Raw genomic sequence first — 21565 nt, forward strand, 5'->3', positions numbered from 1 at the left:
ATATATATATATATATATATATATATATATATATTATGTGTGTGTATATATATATTTCCTGGCTAATCATGGCAGCATTTAGCATTTATGGGTTTAGCTCCTCCCTCTAACCCTCAGGACAGGAAACACAAACAATCAAACAATTAAGCCTACCTTCCCCTAGTATATAAGGTACCCCAGTATCCTCCACACCTCAGTCTTTTCCTGTCCTCCTAGCCCTAGAACAGTTTAATTTTTCAGTTTTGTCTGGATATTTTTTTTTTTTGCTCACCTGACCATGTTTGATATGGTCTTGTCCCTGTGGAGGTCAGCCTCCCTCCTCAGGAAGCCCAGGCACATGTAGCCCATTCTCCACGGAGTTGGGAACCCCTGGGAGCCTGAGTGGTTAGTTCCACAGGCTGTGGGAATCCTCTGGCGTCCTGTGTGTGATGCAGACCTCAATCAGACGATCAGCATGAAGGTAAGACGCTCGCGCATGCGCAATGCGTCCGACCGGACTCAGTGAATTTTGTCCATATCCAAAATGGCGGTTTTGCGATCTCGCGACCAAGTGCCTAGATATGCTTGATATCTAGGTTTAGAGGAAAAGGCAAAAAGTCTTGAATCAAGCAAACGCTACTTGTGACATCGAACAATATACAAAGCACTGGCGTGAGTGATAGAGTAGTCGTGAAACTGCGTGAAGCGTGCGTATCTGTATGAGGTGTTACTGTGTGCTTAGTCCAAGATTATCTCATGACACTGGGTGTGAAAGAGCTTCAGCGGCTGTGTTGTGGACACCAGGAATGTAAAAGCAGACTAATAACAGAGGTTGCTGCCAGCCAAGTCAGCCTATGAAAATAGCCACAAAATGGTTAGCGAGGATGGCCGCCCGAACGTAGGCCAGGTGCCATGGTGAAGGGTGAATAGATAGATTAAAGGCGTTGGACAAGTCCATCTTGCTCAACCAAGCCTTACTACTTGTTAAGTGATAGCTTGTATGGCATGATTGATTTGTGTAGTGCAGTGAGAACTCTATAGCGGGAATGAGGGAGTTTGATGCTGGGAATGGATGTAGAGTCCGGTGCGGAAGAGGTCTTATGATCAGACGTATTATAGGGTATAGTGAATTTCTACATCGATGGGAATGGTACGCCAAGATGAGAAGTGTGAAGACCGTAAGGAGGCGATCGTGAACCCAGCGCATGCTGTGGACAGAAGGTGGTCCACCGTAAGCGGATCAATGGGTGCAGATAATAGGTTAGGGCCTACTAGTGTACCTGTGGGAATGGCGATAAGGCCCATGTGAACCACCTGTGAGAAACCCGGCACCAGAATCTACCAGATGCTTAGCTGGGTGTAAATGCAGATAGTATATTAGGATAACAAAGTTAACCTTAGTTGGGCGTATCTTAGGTGACAGATGGGCTGCGTATGTGGACTAGGTGTAGGTTCTGGAGCAGATGTGCAAAACCCTGCAGATACTACTAGTGCATGGGGTGAAGGGGTGGTGAGAAGTGGAAGTGGCTGTCTCTATGTGAGAGGTAATGATAAACAGAGGAATGGAAAGCTTTGTTATGTTGTGGGTGTCACTCTTTGGAGTACTGAAATGTCGCCAAGAATATAACCTTTGTACTGTAGGGAGTCTTGTGAAGTTAAGTAGTGATGTTAGTTTAACGTCCTTTCCATCGAGAATTACTTTCTCCATGGAAATTGGAACAGGGTGGGCCGGTGAGACGTATGGAGTAGTGATAGTGGGTGGTGGGGGACGGGGAGGGAAATGAGGGGTATGACCGAGATCGCCAGGTGAGCGCCTGCCGGGCTTAATGAGACACCTGGTGTGGCTATAGCCGATTCCATTTATCAGCCTGTTAATCATTTGGAGGTTGGCCAGGATAGCGACTAGGATCTCTTGATTGGAATCTGAGGAGTAAGCTAATGGCCCTTGTGAACTAGAACCGGGCCTGGGAACATTGGGCTGAGCCGTTGTGAGCCAGTGTAGTTCTGCCTTACTGTCAGTGGCTGGGGAGAGGATACTCCTGTGTCAGAGCTCTGCTGATATTTTTTTAGAATGTACCAGAATCCCAGGTAACTGAGGGTAGAAGGGGTGAGGGATTCCTACGGAGATCCTGGCCAGACTGGCGTGCTGGGTATTTCGTCCAACAGCAGACCGATTATCGGGATGGATACTTGTGACATTCTGAAAAAGAAATAATGATCTTAGAGGTATGGATGAGACCTTCGGAGAACTGGCCTGCTAGCTAGTGCCGAAGCAAAGAATTTACCTAGTACCAAGTGACAGGTGAGGCCCTGCTAGTGCCAAGTGGCGGAGAGAGGCTCTACCTATGATTTGGGCCGAGGGGATTTTGTGGCCACTTGAACGTGGTGGCAGGATGTCGGCCTTTCGGTGACCATAAGAGATTCAAAACGTGTGGCCGTGACATGGGAAGCCCTAACTGTAGCCCTAAAGAAGGGTGAGCGAGGTGGCTAACTATGATTTGGTCGTGGGGCTGAACCTCCATGTTGAGGTGGGGTGTAAACCTCGCGGACCGTAGTATTACTTAGGATAGCTAAGGCCAGCGCCTAACCCTCATTGGCAGTTCTCTAGCCTAATGGGGCTTGTCTCTTAGAATGGTGTGATATAATGTATGTAGATACTTAACCTTGAGTGTTTGTCCTCTTTATTTGGGCAATGTGCCAGAAGATTACAATATATTCTTGCTTCTGCAGGGAACGGGCCCGGTCCGGGAAACCATAGTGGGGGGAAAAGGTGCTAGTGGGCATGAGGCGTGCCACTAATATGAGTGTAAAAATGTAGAACGTATGAGAAGGTGTGTATCAGAGATACTGTAACGTGGGTAAGCTGAGGGACCTGAACGTTGGTCCTTAAATTAGAGACAAGCCCCTGGGTTACCATAAATGTGAATTTTTTGAATGATATGAAGGCAAAATGAGGCCTTAAGGAGAAATGTAATCGTAGTGAGTAAGATTACCAATACCTGATACTGCAATGCAGGGAACCAGGTAGACTGTAGGTTGTTGATGGCGTAGGTCTTGGTGTCTAAGTAATGATATGTAGAAATAAATGACAAAACATGTACCGATAAATATAGTAGTAATATGGTGGATTATGATTAAGATATTGTTGTTGACATTTTGTGAGAAATCTTAGCACAGGTACGTTTTGAAGTGCAGAGCCCACTTTGGGAGGTGGGGGTTGTATGAGGCCGTGGAGGCTGAATGAGGCCTCAAGGGAAAACGTAAAATGGTAAACCTTCTTACCTGTTACTGGAATGCAGGATACTGGGTACATCTTCTTGGAGCTCTGTTTGAAGAAAAGTATAAGTAGTAGCAAGGTGGTGTAGGTTTGTGTGATTGATGTTTTTAAACGCCGTGAGGAATCTCAGAACTGGCCTGTTGGAAGTTTAGAACCCACTTTGGGAGGTGGGGAGGCTGAATGAGGCCGTGGAGGCTGAATGAGGCCTTGAGGGAAAAAGATAACTGGTAAACCTACTTACCTGATACAGTAATACAGGGTACTGGGATACCGCTTCTTGAAGACCTGATAAATGCAATAATGTCTGAGAAGCCTGTAGTACATCGAATGACCGATAGGGGTCAGTGTGTAGGTGAAAATGCAGTGGTTTGTTGGTTTCTACATGAAATGCAATAATGTCTAAGAAGCCTGTAGTACACCAAAAGACCGGTAGGGGTCAGTGTGTAGGTGGAAATGCAGTGGTTTGTTGGTTTGTACATGAAATGCAATAATGTCCAAGAAGCCTGTAGTACACTGAATGACCGGTAGGGGTCACTGTAGGTGAAAATGCAGTGGTTTATTGGTTTGTACATGAAATGCAATAACGTCTGAGATGCCTGTAGTACACCAAATGGCCAGTAGGGGTCAGTGTGAAGGCGAAAAATTGTATTTTGTTTGTAGTTTTAACCGAACAGATTTTAACCAAAACAGCTTTTAAACAACATATTTTACATGAACAGCTAGGTAAGTATAAGGTAACGAAATAACCGTGCAAAACGAAAGGAAACTGTAAAGTGAGGACCCGTGCTGTGCTGAACGTCGTGGGAACTAATCCTGGCGCAACAGGTGGGTCAACTTACGGTTTGAGAGTCCCTGAGACACAAATGCGATGCTGACCGGAGAGAAGGCCACTGGATTAACGGAAAGCCCTGCTGCAGGATTCCTGGACACAGCTTGGAGTAGGAGACCTCATGGAGCAAAGGTGAAACCAAAATGGTGTCTTGTATGACCTGGAAGTGGATCTCATGCAAATGCTGACCTTGAACAGTCTATTCGTCTGACTAACAAACAGCTTGCACAACAAAGGTAAGTAGGGGGCGTAGGGTTTATAAAGGATCATAACTCCTCCCACAAATTCAGGCTAAATGGCCTTCCAACATTATATATATATATATATATATATATATATATATATATATATATATATATATATATATATATATATATATATATATATATATACACACACATTCCAGTTCATCCTGAGGAAAGCACCAGACGAGGGCTGACTATGTTCTGACAGTTATTTGAATAAAAAACTGATGGCTCTGGCTTTTTAGCACCCGGCATTTATATTACTGTTTGGCCTGAGTGCAAGGATATATGTATATGTATATATGTATATGTATATATATTACACACACACCTTTATTGTCGTTATAAGTTCTCCTTGTAGGGCTACTACAGCTGACTGTGTTCTGAGAGTGTTAGTTTGTTACGACACTCACCGCCAGGGGAATGAAGCCGCCGTTTAGTCGATAATCTCCTTTCTCCAGAAATGCAATTTTAGTCCAACCGATTGTAAAACTCCCGAACGGAGCATATGAATACGGCAACTCCCGATCAGCAATCCATCCGAAATCCTTCCACAGCTAGAAATAAACGAAAACGCGGTCCCACTAGTAAATCCCTCCACAAACGAGACAAAGCTCCGTCTTGAAGGTCAAACAGGAATGTGTTTAATGGGGGCTACCTGCCCGGTATTTATGCAGGTCTCCACAAGGTAGACACTCCCCTAAGGTGGAAGACTGTAAAATATATTATACAGTAGCCAATCGCAGTGGCTTTAATACAAGCCCTTCCCATTTTACCCATAAGTCATTCTTTCCTATCCCGGAGATAATTAGGGAGAGACCTAATTAACTCCGAGGATAGGGACCATCGCCATTTTAAAACATAATACGAAAAATACAATAAAATACATAAAATCAGAAGTACCGAATGTATAGTGTTCGTGCAACGTATCCCCAGATAGCCTGGATCTGAGGGCATATTCCTACCGAATAGCGCTCAGGTCCGATGTACACAGTCCAATCGCCATGGAGTCAAAGTCTCTCATAAGTCCTTCGGTATACGAATGACTCCATGGGACGGCTACCTGGGTAAGTCCATACGAATTAGAGAAACTCCCGAACTGACCGGTGTTCGTACGCCTCAAAGAAAATAGAAGGGGGGCGGCCGTCTCCAGCGGTGTTCGGTAGATAAAGAGTCCATTTTTAGATCCATAGGTTTTGCCCCGAACACCGCTGATTCGCCTCGTGTCCAAAATGGCCGCCGCCTCGTGTTCGGCATACGAACGACGACCACCCGTACGAATGGAATGGAGAGGTGTTTGCGGTTAACCACAATGTTCTAATTGTGGTCAAGGTGTTAATAAGCCGCACACTCCTCTCCTGGGTGGCCGTTGGTTCGGTAGTTTCAATCGGTACTTAGGGAAAACATACGAACGAGGGCATACGGACAGGAAATCCACGAACTCAAGGCAAACAGCCAGCCACCTCTCTCCCTCAGTGAGCAGACAGCCCACCTCTGCTCTCAGGCAACTGGTCACCTCAGGGGCTGAACAGGATCACAAATCCATAGCGCCAGGACAAATTTTCTGGTTGCCATGGCATCCTGGCGCCTGGGATTTGTCGTGCCCTGGAAGGATCAGCGCTAATACACCAAACTAAAAGATGTTCTGACAAACAAAAGTAGGCGTATCTCAAAACATAAGGCTCCCTCTAAGCCTTACACACAACAGAGATAGGTCAAACAGGGGGCATAGAGGTAGCTCCAAAGAATATAAAAAACAGAGATGTGTAAATCCTATATATAATCAAAAGAACGTCCAATTATAAGTCCCAATGTAAGAACTTGCTGGAAGATAAAACCTCAAATGGTCAGGGTAGTTCTTCTAGAATGGGGTCAGATCAGAGTGTTCTTAGCCAGCCATGCATGTAAACAGAAAGCGAGAACTAATGGTGCAGAAAATCCCAGGATAAATTTAAAAATAAAGTCTATGGTCCTACTCACAATACGATACATGAGAAGGTGTAGGTAGACAGATATATTTTTATGGTCTTCATACCGATTTATATAAGAGAGACAACAATAGTGTTCACAGTATAAAAGGTACCAGGAATATAGAGTAATGCATGGGTACTCACATTTAATTGAACAGACTAACTGCTCAATGTATAGGCTTACGTGGTATATTCCCCACCTTGGTTTCTTTGGGAGTAGTCCTCACTGGAACTTAAAATCAGATGCCCGGTAGAAAGAAAATAAAATGGCAAAATAAGAGTAAAATGGCACACTCACAGTGGAAGGAGGCCAAGATACATTTATTAAAATACAATATAAAACCGTATGGGAAAAAAAAAAAAATCCAACACGTTTCACCAAAGTGGCTTTCTCAAGTAGAGGTAGAAAAATAAAGCCTTGCAAACATAGGTTTATATAGGGAGTGCTGGTGTGGCCTCTATAAATTTGGCGCCTAAATGACGTCATTTTTAGTTGGTCTGCTCAATTAAATGTGAGTACCCATTCATCTATACTCCTGGTACCTTTTATACTGTGAGCACTATTGTTGTCTTTTATATTTTCATGGTCTTCATTCCAATGATACATCTGTCTACCTACACCTTCCCACATATTCTATAAGTGAGGATCGTACCACTGCACGCCATTCAGACTAGAGCTAGGTTAAGCTCTACCATTTGTGAGTAGGACCATAGACGTTTAATTTACTTCTATGTTCTCCTGGGATTTGCACCATTAGTTCTCTCTTTCTGTTTACACATATGGAAGCTAAGAACACTGATCTAAACCCATTCTAGAAGAACTACCCTGACCACTTGAGGGTTTATCTTCCGGCAAGTTTTTACATTGGGACTTCTATTTGGACATTCATTTTGTTATATATATAGTTTTTCATTTCTCTGGTGCTCACCTGAGTGAACAACACAAATAACGCTAGTCAATATATATATGCACCCAATACCCTACAGGTCTCCTTCATCAACTTGTGCCTAAGGAAACTAAAGAAATTTGAGGGAGTGGTGGTGATGGGGGGCGACTGGAATATGGTGATGGACCACTCAACTGACAGTTCAGCGACTGGTAGAGATACACAATTGCACCATCACATGCTACTTCAGAGGGTTCTCCACGCTAACCAATTAGTGGACTGCTGGAGGATCATACCCCCAGGATAGGGATTTCACCTACTACTCTCAGGTAGCACACAGCTACTCTGATTGGATATGTTCTTTCTGGGACATGGACACCTACAGATGCGTAAAGATGCCTCGATTGGTCTTATCACATGGTCTAACCATGCCCCAATATTCCTCACGCTGTCCATTACACGCGGGCAGCCCAGACTGGGACACCGGGCACAGCCCGCTCACTGCCTGACATATATGGGTAGGCCACAGCCGGGCCTGGAAACAGCACATGGGATCTGTGTCGTGGAGGCTGTCAGTGATGTCAGTGCTGGGGATGTCAGTGAAGACAGCACCTGGTTGGTGGCTGCCAGTGAGGCAGTGCCGGGATGGGGGGCTCTCGATAGGAATTGTCTCCTTGGTGTAATTTTCTGCAGATTTGAACCATTTTCTGCCAACATTTCGGTGCATCTCTACCGCCTGGCGCTTAAACAAATCCCTGTTGGACAACTCAAGAGTGACAGAAGACTTAAATAAAGCTCTCCCCCTGTACTTTATGGAAAACAAAAATAAGGAGTCTGCGGACTCATGGGTATGGGAGGCTCACAAGGGCATAACCCGAGGGATCCTGATCATATGGGGGGCTTGCATAAAAAAAGAGCGGGCAGGGCAGATCCAATCACTTACTATGCAGAGTTTTAGGCGCATCTCCCTGATCAATATTGATCTTAAGATTTTCGCCAAGATATTGGCCAACGGGCTCAATTCCCATCTTCTGGAACTAATACATCCAGATCAGGCAGGGTTTGTACCAGGTCAAGAGGCCAGGGATAATACCACACGAATCGGTTATATAATTCACGGCGCGGTATCATCTTAAACCCCAACTCTCCTGCTTTCAGTCGACGTGGAAAAAGCATTTGACAGAGTAGATTGGGATTTCCGCTTTTCTACCCTTGAGACGCTGGGGCTGGGACCTAAGTTTAGACACTATATAGGGGACCTACGGTGACTGTTAAGGTTAATGGGCAGAACTCGACTGTGTTTCAGATTAGCAATGGCACTAGGCAGGGATGCCCCTTGTCATCCCTCCTTCTGGCTATGGAGCTTTTTCTGAACGCCATCAGGACTAATGATAACCTTCAAGGCGGGGAGGGAGATAAGTTTCAGCCTTTGAGGATGACGTGCTCCTCACCTTCACCAACCCAGAGCAATTGCTCACACACATCAAGGCAGAAATAGATAAGTTTAGTGCATGCTCCAATTTCAAAATGAATGCTGACAAACTAATACATCCAGATCAGGCAGGGTTTGTACCAGGTCAAGAGGCCAAAGATAATACCACACGAATCAGTAATATAATTAGCCACCCGAAATACTGGTGCTAGGAATAGGTTTCGCTCGTGAAACCTGATATAGCTATAAATGGACGGAGTCCGGCCTGACTTATCTGGGTATTAAACTACACTGCACTACTCTAAGGGTCCATCTCCCTCTCTTAGCAGACAGTAAATCCAAATAGAAATTATGGGATAAACCTCACTTTTCGCTCTTCGGCAGAGTCAATATTCTTAAGATGATGATCCTTTATTTGTTTCAAGCTCTACCGATAGCGCTGAATAACATATTCTTCCTTACCCTGAAGAGGTCTTTTCTAGCTTTTGTATGGGGACATAAAATCACAGTTGGCATACGATGTTGTAGCGTAGCGGCAATATTAAAATCCACGATCTCCGCTGGTATTAAAGGTAATCCACAGTCAGCGCTGAAAAGTAAGGCAATATCCCAAATCCCCCAGTAACCGGACGAAACAGTTCTGGCAGTCAACTGAGGTCTTTATTCACAGATTACAGTATTTTGCAATTCCCCATGCAAGGGGTTTCCTTACTGACATGGCAGGGGTAATACAGTAAGGGACTACATGGGGGACTTAACATTTGGAACATTTCTCCCATCAGGCACTGCTACACGAGATGGATACTCCCACTGAAATACACCGTTAAGTGGATTATCCCTCCGTTCAACAGAACCGGCATTTTACATTTAAATCTATAACTCCAACAATATTCACATTATTTGCACGAACGGACGTTCGGTAGATAGCTGGGGTCTGAGTGAACATTTCGCGTGAATGCCGCTCAGATCCCAGCTAAAACAACCGAACGCCGCACAAAATACATTTTCCTATTAAATTTGTTTAAAAGGACCGAACACCGATGGGGAACCACAATAGGAGAAGACCGGAGCTCCCGAACGGCCTGGAAGTACAGCGGTGTTCGTGTCGTCGAGTAGCCGTTTTCAGTTCCACGCGCTCGACGACCAAACACTGCTGGGGAGACAAAGGATCCCAGACAGCCACCTAGAAACGCACTTAATTACCGATTGCAACAATGTTGCAATCTGGTAATTGGTGCCACACGACCCTCAGTGTGTGGGCTTGGGTTCGGTACATAATTCGTTTCACGAACAGCCGGTAAAACAGCTGTTCGTGAAACAACCAGGTAAATGCTAGCGGCTTTCAGCTGCTAGCATACGAATCCTATAGGGATTACAAGCAAATAGACATTTCCATACAGCAAGCACAGTACATTAAACAGAATATGGCAGCAATGTTCTGGACAACCTTTAAAGACACAGTTTTCTAGTCTGAAGTGGCTAGGTTTGCCACAGATATCCTTACACTCAATAGAAAGGGTGGGGGCTTGAGCCTAGCCCAAATTTACAAATAATATATTGCAGTCCTCTTTATCAGGATAAGGGAGTGGACAGATGATGTTTACAAAAAGTCATGGCATGACTTGGAACAAAGTTTCTCCGCAGTACCACTGGTTAAGTTGTGTAATTAGGTTAGATTATTTTACCAAGGTAAAGATGTATCTCCATTTAGCTACGGGTCCAATATTATGTGGAACTGTTTGGGACTGTCATGAATCTGTGAAGTGAGGCTGTCCACATTTACATTGTCTTGTATCTTTTTACTGCAATTGCCTGTGAGGGTATATGCAGTGTTCACCATACTTCAGCAATTTCCTGTCGTGTTACTAGTGCTATGCGCGCTATAAGATTGTCCTCTGCTCTTGTAAAAGAATGAATAAGTTTGGGGAGTAATGGCCCCCAGGGAGCTAAGGGGCACAGTTTGCCTAACAGTCCAGTCTCCTACCTCTCCCATTGCTCTTTAAGTGGTTTTCTTTGGCTCTGCCCAACCCTTCTCTGTTGATGTTCCCCAAGGTTCTGTCCTTGGTCCCCTACTGTTCACAATCTATACTGTCTCCCTTGGTAAACTCATCAGCTCCATTGACTTATTATTATTATTATTATTATTATTATTATTATTGGCATTTATATAGCGCCAACAGATTCCGTAGCGCTTTACAATATTTTCAGAGGGGGGGATGTAACCATAAATAAGACAATTACAAGAAAACTTACAGGAATAATAGGTTGAAGAGGACCCTGCTCAAATGAGCTTACAGTCTATAGGAGGTGGGGTATTAGAAACATTAGGATAGGAAATATCAAGTAGGAGTGAAGCAGAGCTGGAGGAGAGAGCAAAGCACTATCCCATAGGAGAGCAAGAGACAGGTATGTAAGGGAGAGATTACTCTGGGAGGCCATACGCTTTCCTGAAGAGATGGGATTTAAGGCCCTTCTTAAATGATTGAAGACTAGGGGAGAGTCTGATGGCAGTAGGCAAGTTATTCCATAGGAGAGGAGCCGCCCGTGAGAGGTCCTGCAAGCGTGAGTTGGCCGTACGGGTGCGAGCAGCGGTCAGGAGGTGGTCGCGGGCAGAGCGGAGGGTACGAGGAGGGGCATACCTCTGGATCAGTGAAGAGATATAAGAGGGGCTGGAATTGTTCAGTGCTTTAAATGTATGGGTTAGCACTTTGAATTGACTCCTATAGGATACAGGGAGCCAATGTAAGGACTGGCAGAGGGGCGAGGTGGGAGAGGACCGACTGGATAGGAAAATCAGTCTAGCTGCAGCATTCATTACAGACTGTAGCGGGGCAGTACGGCTTTTGGGGAGACCAATCAGGAGAGGGTTACAGTAATCCATGCGGGAAAATACTAGAGCATGGACAAGCTCCTTGGTAGCATCTTGCGTAAGAAAGGGGCGGATGCGGGCTATGTTTTTGAGTTGGAACCTACAGGACTTGGCAACAAACTGGATGTGAGACTCAAAGGTGAGACCAGAGTCAAGTATGACGCCAAGACAGCGCGCTTGTAGGGATGGACTCATGTGGATATCACTGACTTGAAGGGAGAGTGAGAGAGGAGGATCAGTATTAGGAGGAGGAAAGACAAGGAGTTCAGTTTTAGAGAGGTTAAGTTTGAGAAAGCGTGACGACATCCAGTCAGAGATGGAAGAGAGGCAAGCAGTGACACGTTGCAGGACGGCCGGGGAGAGGTCCGGTGAGGAGAGGTATATCTGAGTGTCATCAGCGTACAGGTGGTAGTTGAATCCAAAAGAGGCAATAAGTTTTCCAAGAGAGGCAGTATAAAGAGAAAATAGAAGGGGTCCAAGGACAGAGCCTTGGGGAACTCCAACCGAGACAGGGCGAGGGGAGGAGGTATCCTTGGAAAAGGAGACACTAAATGAGCGTTGGGAGAGATAGGAGGAAAACCAAGAGAGGACAGAGTCACAGAGACCGAATGATTGAAGAGTTTGAAGGAGGAGAGCATGATCAACTGTGTCAAAGGCAGCAGAGAGGTCAAGGAGAATTAATATGGAGTAGTGACCTTTGGATTTAGCGGAGATTAGGTCATTAGTCACTTTGATAAGAGCGGTCTCAGTAGAGTGGAGAGGGCGGAAGCCAGACTGAAGAGGGTCAAGGAGAGAGTTGGAATTAAGGAAGTGAGACACACGAGTAAAGACAAGTCTTTCCAAAAGCTTTGATGAGTAAGAGTAAGTAAGACTTCCACTATTATTTCTATGCAGATGACACTCAAATCTATCTGTCCTCTCTTGACTCGTGTCTCTGACTGCCTCCACTATATCGAACTGGATTCCTGCTTACTTTCTTAAACTTAACCTGTCAAAAACAGAACTTCTGTTCTTTCCTCCCTCAAGTGTTGCTACTACGGTGTCTATCTTGCTCCAAGTTAACAGCGCTACCACCCGCTCTCCCTCACACGCTCACTACCTAGGTGTCCTCTTTGAACCTGACCTCTCCTTATCCCTCATGTCCAGTCGATCGCCAAATCAATTAAATGTTTGTTCGTCCACCCATTGTACATTGCTGCAGATTTTGTTGGCGCTTTATAAATGATAAACCTAATAATATCAACAGTGCTATTCCCATTTTTGCATTAGATCCAAATGTATGGGTATCTACTGGGTAGTTATATCTAGTAAGAGGGATTCCTTGTTCCATCATAATTGGTGTGAGCTTGTGGAGAGCACTAGTGCATACATTCTACGCTAGACATATAAAACAAAGTGGAGAGAGGGAAGGGGGTTCCAGAGTAGATCGCTCTACGCATTTGCTTGGCGGTTCCTCTGGTAGCAAGGAGGGTTTATTCTGTCTCAACTAATCAGGCGAATGTGGACAGGTCTATCGCTACAGTGTGAGTTGAGATTGAAATGTTTAAGTGCTTATATATCTTAGTCTGTACGCATGTGTCCAAAAGTAATATGCAAATTAATAATATAGGCTTTTGTAAGAGATTACGAAAATAGCATTGATCAATATGTGTATCAGACATTACAGTACTCAATAAAATTATAGAAGAAAAAGTACCGTATATACTCGAGTATAAGCCGACCCGAATATAAGCCGAGGCCCCTAATTTTACCCCCCAAAACTGGGAAAACGCATTGACTCGAGTATAAGACTAGGGTGGGAAATGCAGCAGCTACTGGTAAATTTCTAAATAAAACTAGATCCTAAAAAAATTATATTAATTGAATATTTATTTACAGTGTGTGTATATAATGAATGCACTGTGTGTGTATGAATGCAGTGTGTGTATGAATGCAGAGTGTGTATGTGTATGAGTGCAACGTGTGTATATGAGTGCAGCGTGTGTATATGAGTGCAGCGCGTGTGTGTGTATGAGTGCAGTGTGTGTGTGTGTGTGTGTTGCAGAGCCTTGGTGGGAGGTGGGCAATTTTATTATTATTTTTTATTATTATTTTTTATTTCATTTAATTATTATTTTTTATTATTATTTTTTATTATTAAATTTTCTTTCGTCCCCCCTCCCTGCTTGATACATGGCAGGGTGGGGGGCTCTCACTCCCTGGTGGTCCAGTGGATGGGCACTGTGTAGGAGGGGGGCTGGCAGGGAGCTCTTACTTACCTCTCCTGCAGCTCCTGTCAGCTCCCTCCTCCTCCGCGCCGGTCTGTTCAGCACCTCTATCAGCTCACAGTGTAAGTCTTGCGAGAGCTGCACTATGACCCCGCGGTTCTCACGAGATTTACACTGGGAGCTGGCAGAGGTGCTGAATGGACCGGCGCAGAGGAGGAGGGAGCTGACAGGAGCTGCAGGAGAGGTAAGTAAATGCTCTGCAGCCTCCACAGCCCCCAGTCTGTATTATGGCAATGTAAATTGCCATAATACAGACAATTGACTCGAGTATAAGCCGAGTTGGGTTTTTTCAGCACAAAAAATGTGCTGAAAAACTCGACTTATACTCGAGTATATACGGTATATAAAAACAAACAATACCCCTTTCTCGTGTGTAAAATAGGACCTAAAATGAAACAGTGTGTGTCGGTAACCCTTATCTGAATGAATTATCTTCTGGCTTGTAACAAAAGGTCAGGTGCGTATTGGTATCTACTGATATGTCTAAAGAGAGGGGTCACTCGTTTCTATATAGAGCAAGCATGTGAAACTCAAAGTCTAGCATGGGCACATAAACAAGGTAGAAACGTAGGTTTATTTTGTAAATTACGTTATTAAAAAAACAAACAAAAAAAAAACAGCATCCCAGTCTAGCCAACAAGCAGACTCCACTCACATTGCTGCTGCCGGTATGTGACTCCAGAGTCCGGCCTCTGGTATACCCCAAATGGCGCCGTCCGCACCCTGTGCCAAATCTGATCCTCCCACTACTTATTGAAACCCTGTGAAGGTGGAGCACATTGTCATTTCGGAATTTCGCGTTGCGTTGTGTGCCTCCTCCATGCACCTCCAGGTACCCCACTGTCCAGTCGCAGCCAATGCAACACTGACCACCCCACACACACACACACACTCTCTCACTGACACACACACACACATACTTTATTTTTTGCTCCCTACATTTTGGAGCTGATGTGAGGCATCTCCCTGGGGTCCTTATATCTGCTCCCTCACATCATATTCTGGTGCCAGGCTTGACTACAGATGGCGCGAGGGAGCAGTGAGGAGCAGGAACACTGAGCTCCCTCGCTGGCCCTCCTCCCCGTCTGGGTAAGTGTTAGCAGAGAAGACACCTGCAATGTGGGTAATTGCTTTCCCTACTCGGCTAGAACACGGAGCATGTACTTGCGGCCTACTGGGCCGCAAAGATGTCCCTTATGGGCCGCGAGTTTAACATGCTTGATATAGATGGTGCGAACTTGTGGAAAGCTTACTTGTGGATGTTCTAAATTAGTCATGTAAGACAAAGTAGAAAGAGGTAAGAAGTGTGGCCCACTCCACACTTTATAGCCAGAAAAAAACTCCTCTACAGAGAAAGTGTGTTATATAAAAAATGTGCTTAACATATAACAATAGCAGCTCTACACACTAATGTGGGATACCCTCTTTACCACACAACATAGTAAATCTACACCTTCTAACGGTACAGCACAGAATGTGACCGCAGATAAGAACTATTCGTCCCATCTAGTCTGCCCAATTTTCCAAATACTTTCATTAGTCCCTGGCCTAATCTTATAGCTAGGATAGCCTTATGCCTATTCCACGCATGCTTAAACTCCTTCCCTGTGTTAACCTTTACCACTTCAGCTGGAAGGATATTCCATGCATCCACTACCCTCTCAATAAAGTAATACTTCCTGGTGTTTTTAAACATTTGCGCCTCTAATTTAAGACTATATCCTCTTGTTCTGGTAGTTTTTTCTTCTTTAAAATATGGTCTCCTCCTTTGCTGATTTTTGCTGATAACCATGTTCTTCTCAAGGAATTCTTGAATATTATCCCTTAATAACCTTTCAAATATTTTCCCAGCCACAGAAGTTAAGCTTACAGGTCTATAATTTCCAGGCAAGGATTTTAAACCCTTTTTGAATATAGGAACCACATCTGCCTTCCTCCAATCCTCCGGAACACTTGCTGAAAGAAAAGAATCTTGAAAGATTAAAAACAGAGGTTCACTTATTTCTACACTTAGTTCCTTAAGTACTCGTGGATGAATACCGTCAGGCCCTGTAGCTTTGTTTATATTAACTTTCTTTCGTTGTTGCAGCACCTTGTCTTGAGTTAACCAATCACAATTATTCTGCAATTTTTTTTCAGCAATCATTTGCACATCTATTGCCATGGGTCCTTCCTTAATATATATGGCGTAAAAATAGTTATTTAAAAATCCTGCCTTTTCCTGGTCATTAACAAACACCCCCATTTCAGTTTTTAGTGTAGCTACACTTGTCTTTTTTTATTTATGTATTTAAAGAATGCTTTCGGGTTGGTTTTGCTCTCTTTGGCTATCATTTTTTTCATTTTGAAGTTTGGCTAATTTAATCGCCTTTTTGCATGCATTATTGGCTTCCTTATATCTTTTTATAGGATGCATCTGATTTGTCCAATTTAAATGCCCTTTTCTTATTTTTAATCTCTTGCTTTACTTATCTACTAAGCCAAATTGGTTTCAATTTGTTTCTTTTATATTTATTACCCAATGGTACATACTGAGAAATGTACCTTTCTAATATTTGTTGGAAGATGTTCCATTTATCCTCAGTGTTCTTTTCACTAAAGAGTTTATGCTAGTCAATATATTGTAGAGCTTCCCTTAATTTATTGAAATTGGCCTTTTTAAAATTATATGTTTTAGTATACCCCATGTGCTTTTGTTTTTTTGAGTTTATTTCAAAGGACACTCACTATATTGTGATCACTATTTCCCAAGTGCTCACCTACTTGAATGTTGGTCTAAAGATCAACGTTGTTTGTTAAAACCAGGTCCAGACAAGAGTCCTTTCTAGTTGGTGCTTGTACAAGTTGTGGAGATCTCATTTAACAAGTTCAAGAACCTAGTTCCCTTTGCTGAGCTACTAGTCCCTCTGTCCCAATTTATGTCTGGGTAATTAAAATCTCCAATAATTAAAGTGTTACCCAGATTTGCAGCTTTCTCAATTTGCTCAAACAGCTGTTGTTCTTCGTCAATATTAACCCTTTAACGCCGTTATGGCGTTCCATGCCGTCCCCCATTAAATGGGCTTTAAAGCTGTTGCGGCGGCATGGAACGCCGTAACGGCTTTGAGCCCCTGGAGGAGAGGTGTACTCACCTCCGCCGCGATCCTCTTCTGGGGGGCTGCCTGACAGCCCAGGCAGCCCCCCTCTGGCAAATGAGGCCCCCGGGGGCCATGTGATCGCTCTCAAAGAGCGATCACATGGCCCCCTATAGCTGGCTATGGATCTGCCAGCAGGGGGGCTGTCTGAAATGTCAGAAAGTCCCCCTGCTGGTAGGTAGTGTAAAAAAAAAATAATTAAACATGTTTAAAAATAAATTAAATGCATATATATATATATATATATATATATATATATATATATATATATATATATATATATATATATATATATATATATATATTATACATATTATATATATATATATTATATATATGTAACGTCATACAAAGTGTATTTTAATATTAATATAAGTATATATATTAATATTAAAATACACTTAGAATGACGTTACATATATATATGTATGTATATATATTATATATAATGTACATATATATTATATATAAATATGTATAATTAAAATAAAAAAATAAATTAAATAAAATATTGAAACAAAATTTAATATAAATTATATATGCATATGTAATTTCATTCTAACTGTATTTTGTTATTAATATATATATATATATATATATATATATATATATATATATATATGTATTAAGGCCGTTTGGCCTGTATTTGTGGGAGGGGCTTAAATTAATTCACTCCCCTATATAAGGGACACCCCTTACCTGACTCATATCACTTGAGGTCAGCATCAGAATGATTTCCACTTCCGGGTCATCCAGACGCCATTTTACCTGATTACTCCATGAGGTTTTCTAAGCAGAGCTGTGTCAGGAATCCAGCCACAGGCTTTTCCGGCCTACCACCTTCTTTCTTCAATCCATCACCGTGGATGGTGTCCAAGTGACTCACAAACCGTAAGTCGACCTACCCGTTACGCCAGGCATCAGTCCCACGGCACCATGCACGGGTCAGGTCCTCACTTTACGGCTGCATTTTGTCTAAGTCTGTTCTAAAACCATTGCAAGTTCATGCGTATCATTTGTTTAAACCCCCTACCGGCCATTCAGTGTACTACAGGCTTTTCAGACATTATTGCATTTCATGTACAAACCATCGAACCACTGCATTTTCGCCTACACACTGACCCCTACCGGTCATTCAGTGTACTACAGGCTTCTCAGACATTATTGCATTTCATGTAAAAACCAACCAACCACCGCATTTTTCACCTACACACTGACCCCTATCGGTCATTTGGTGTACTACAGGCATCTTAGATGTTTTTTGCATTTTCATGTACAAACCAATAAACCACTGCATTTTCACCTACACACTGACCCCTACCGTTTTTTGGTATACTACAGGCTTCTTAGACATTATCGCATTTCATGTACAAATCAACGAACCACTGCATTTGCGCCTACATACTGACCCCTACTGATCATTTGGTGTACTACATGCTTCTCAGACATTATTGCATTTCATGTACAAATCAACGAACAACTGCATTTTCGCCTACACACTGACCCCTACTGGTCTTTTGGTGTACTACAGGCTTCTTAGATATTATCGCATTTCATGTACAAATCAACTAACCACTGCATTTGCGCCTACACACTGACCCCTACCGGTTATTCGGTGTACTACAGGCTTCTCAAACATTATTGCATTTCATGTACAAACTAACAAACCACTGCATTTTTCACCTACACACTGACCCCTATCAGTCATTCGGTGTACTACAGGCTTATAGGACGTTTTTGCTTTTCATGTACAAAACAATAAACCACTGCATTTTCACCTACACACTGACCCCTACCAGTCATTCAGTGTACTACAGGCTTCTCAGACATTATTGCATTTCATGTACAAAGCAACTAAACACGGCATTTTCGCCTACATGCTGACCCCTACCGGTCAATCGGTATACTACAGGCTTCTCAGACTTTATTTCACTTCAAAAGCAAACAAACTAACTACAGCATTTTCGCCTTTATACTGACTCCTATCTGTCAAACGGTAGGATTAACCCCTTAAGGACATATGACATGTGTGACATGTAATGATCCCCTTTTATTCCAGAAGTTTGGTCCTTAAGGGGTTAACATACAATCAGCATTTCTGACCCCTACTGGTCAACAGCAAAACTGTCTTCACACGTCATATACAATTTACCAGCCAATATAAATTACACATAAGATTGTTTTAAACATAACCATAAACCATAAATTAAACTCCAGCACGGGCTCAACTGTAACGGATCGCCTGGCACCCCGACTTGGTACTTCCGTTAATGGATGCTCCTAGCGCTCCTGAGGACTCCAAGCACTCTGGCAGACACCACAATCACCGAATCCGATGCAGCATATGAATCTTCACAAGCATATGAATGCTGTAGACCATTGAATAGGAACCATATGAATAGGCTTGTACTCCTAGCAGTCAACTGGAACAGCATACATTAAATCCTTCCCCCAATAATGAGACGACACATCACTTTGAGGGTAAAACAGGAACTCTGGACTGGCTCATCCAGCCTGGCTTTTATTTCCAACTCACACATACAGGCCACACCCAGGGGGAGGCATAAAAGAACCAATGACATAGATGTTACCTCCCACACATCCCCTCCCCTTAGTGTGACACATAATCCCATTATGCATACAGTGTAAAATATACTTTTACACAACTTTCATAACTTTAAAACCATACATCACATTCACATAAAAATACATATCCACAATCAATCCATTCAGGGGAACAACATATTAAAAAATGGCATGAATCCGACCAGGGGTTCAAAAGTTACTAAAAGTATCTTTTGTTCCTTTCTGGCTGGCAGAAAAACATCCCCACAATGCACCCTGGTTTCCTCCCTTCTGCCCTGGAGTTAATTGGAGAAGTAATCCAATTACCCAGGACTAAAGGCAGACTCCATTAACCACATGGTTGCAAAACGACATAAAACACTTTAAAATACATAAAGTCACATTTACACATAACACACAGACATTTCACCTATCCCCAGATAGCTGGGATCTGCATGCACAAAACTACCGAATAGCGCGCAGATCCTACCCACACAGTACAATTGCCATGGAGCTAAAGTCTTTCCCATAGTCTTTCATTATATGAATAGGCTCCATGGTATGGCTATCTGGGGTATCACATTCCCATAAAGTCTGGTCCATAGTCCAAAGGCAAGAGGCGGGCAATCAGCCCCCTCCAAGGACACGTGGCGAGGTCGGTTTCGCCACATCAACTTCAGGTTTAATTCACAATAATTTACATTTCACATAAAGACCAACAGTGGTTCTATCAACACTGCCACCTACAGGTCTGTCAAGTACGTTGACAATTTTCATGGGGTTTTACAAACACCAAAACACTGACACCTATAGGTCAACAGACAAACAACATTTCACATACCAATCAGTATCCAACTACACTGCACCTATAGGGCACTCGGCAGATCTCCAGTGCACTTGCATTTTGCAACACCATGTTCACTGACCCCTACCATTCAATAAGACATACAACAATTCACATAGCAAGCACTATATCAACATCTGGTATAAATACATATATTATTACACAGTAGCAGACGCATCTGTATATACGTCACTGGTAATATAGTTCACATACATTTTTCACAGCACGCTGCTCACACAACAGACTTTCCCCTAGCAAGGGGACATACAACTTACAAGGTGGGGACAGACCACATTTTCACTTGTACATACGGCACTTAATGGGTTAAGATTTAACCAGTATGGCTACGATGTTTAATATTTACACATCACGGCACTTTACTTTTCACATATACTGTACGTATTAAGATAAGCTTGGTCTATGCCACATTTCCTTATGCCATACGGTTTTATCCATTCAGGTTACAGTTACTACTAAAAACTTATATGGATTGTCAGGTTCAATACCATACTACAGGGTGCATACACCTGCTCACGTAGTTATTCATCTCTTACCTTCCCTGGAATAGTAATAGTGTACTGGCAATTAGGGTTCTAGGGCCCAATAGGTATTTTTTCTCTGCATTATGCTTCGGTTAGTGGTCCCGCAAGGCCAACATCCCGCCTCACACTCGGAGGCATACACCCCTCGGGCCACTCATGAGCTAGCCGCCTCGCATTGTATCATAGAGAGGGCCTCACCTGTCACTCCCCTTCCTATTTTCTGGTTACTGTCACCGAGAGGCCAGCATCCTGCCACAACATTCAGTGGCCACAAAAAATCCCCTCGCGCCAAGCATAGATAGAGCCTCTCAAGCCACTTGGCAACTAGCAGGGCCTCACCAGTCACCAAAAAACACCAAGCCTAATCATTTCGCCTTACGGCTTAGCTAGAAAGCCAGTACAAGAACCCTGGGTACAAATAATAATTGCAATCTTTATTGTTATTTAAGTATTTCTCCAAAAGATGGTGAAGAATCACCTCTTCCTAGCACCCCGGCTAGAATTGATACACCTTCAAGCAGAGGAGATGTTGCAATCAGATCCTGGACGATCCCACACATTACCACCGACCTAAGGAGGTGACAAATCCCCTACCCTGCTACAGCAAGGAAAGCAGAGTTATTCAAACTCCTCCATACATCAACGGACAACACGGAGGCAGGGGAAGGCCCAGCTACATCAACTCAGGTGACATCCAGGCTATGCTAGCCTCACTCATAAACTCA

The 21565-nt window shown here is 43.3% G+C and overlaps 1 protein-coding gene across 1 annotated transcript in view; it reads left to right on the forward strand.

The window, feature by feature from the left end:
- The window catches only part of SPRTN (SprT-like N-terminal domain), a 78778-nt gene that overhangs the window by 47151 nt on the left and 10062 nt on the right, over positions 1 to 21565 (forward strand). The window lies entirely within an intron of this gene.

Source organism: Pelobates fuscus, chromosome 2 (genome assembly GCF_036172605.1).
Source record: "Pelobates fuscus isolate aPelFus1 chromosome 2, aPelFus1.pri, whole genome shotgun sequence".
In the NCBI taxonomy this organism is placed as follows: domain Eukaryota; kingdom Metazoa; phylum Chordata; class Amphibia; order Anura; family Pelobatidae; genus Pelobates; species Pelobates fuscus.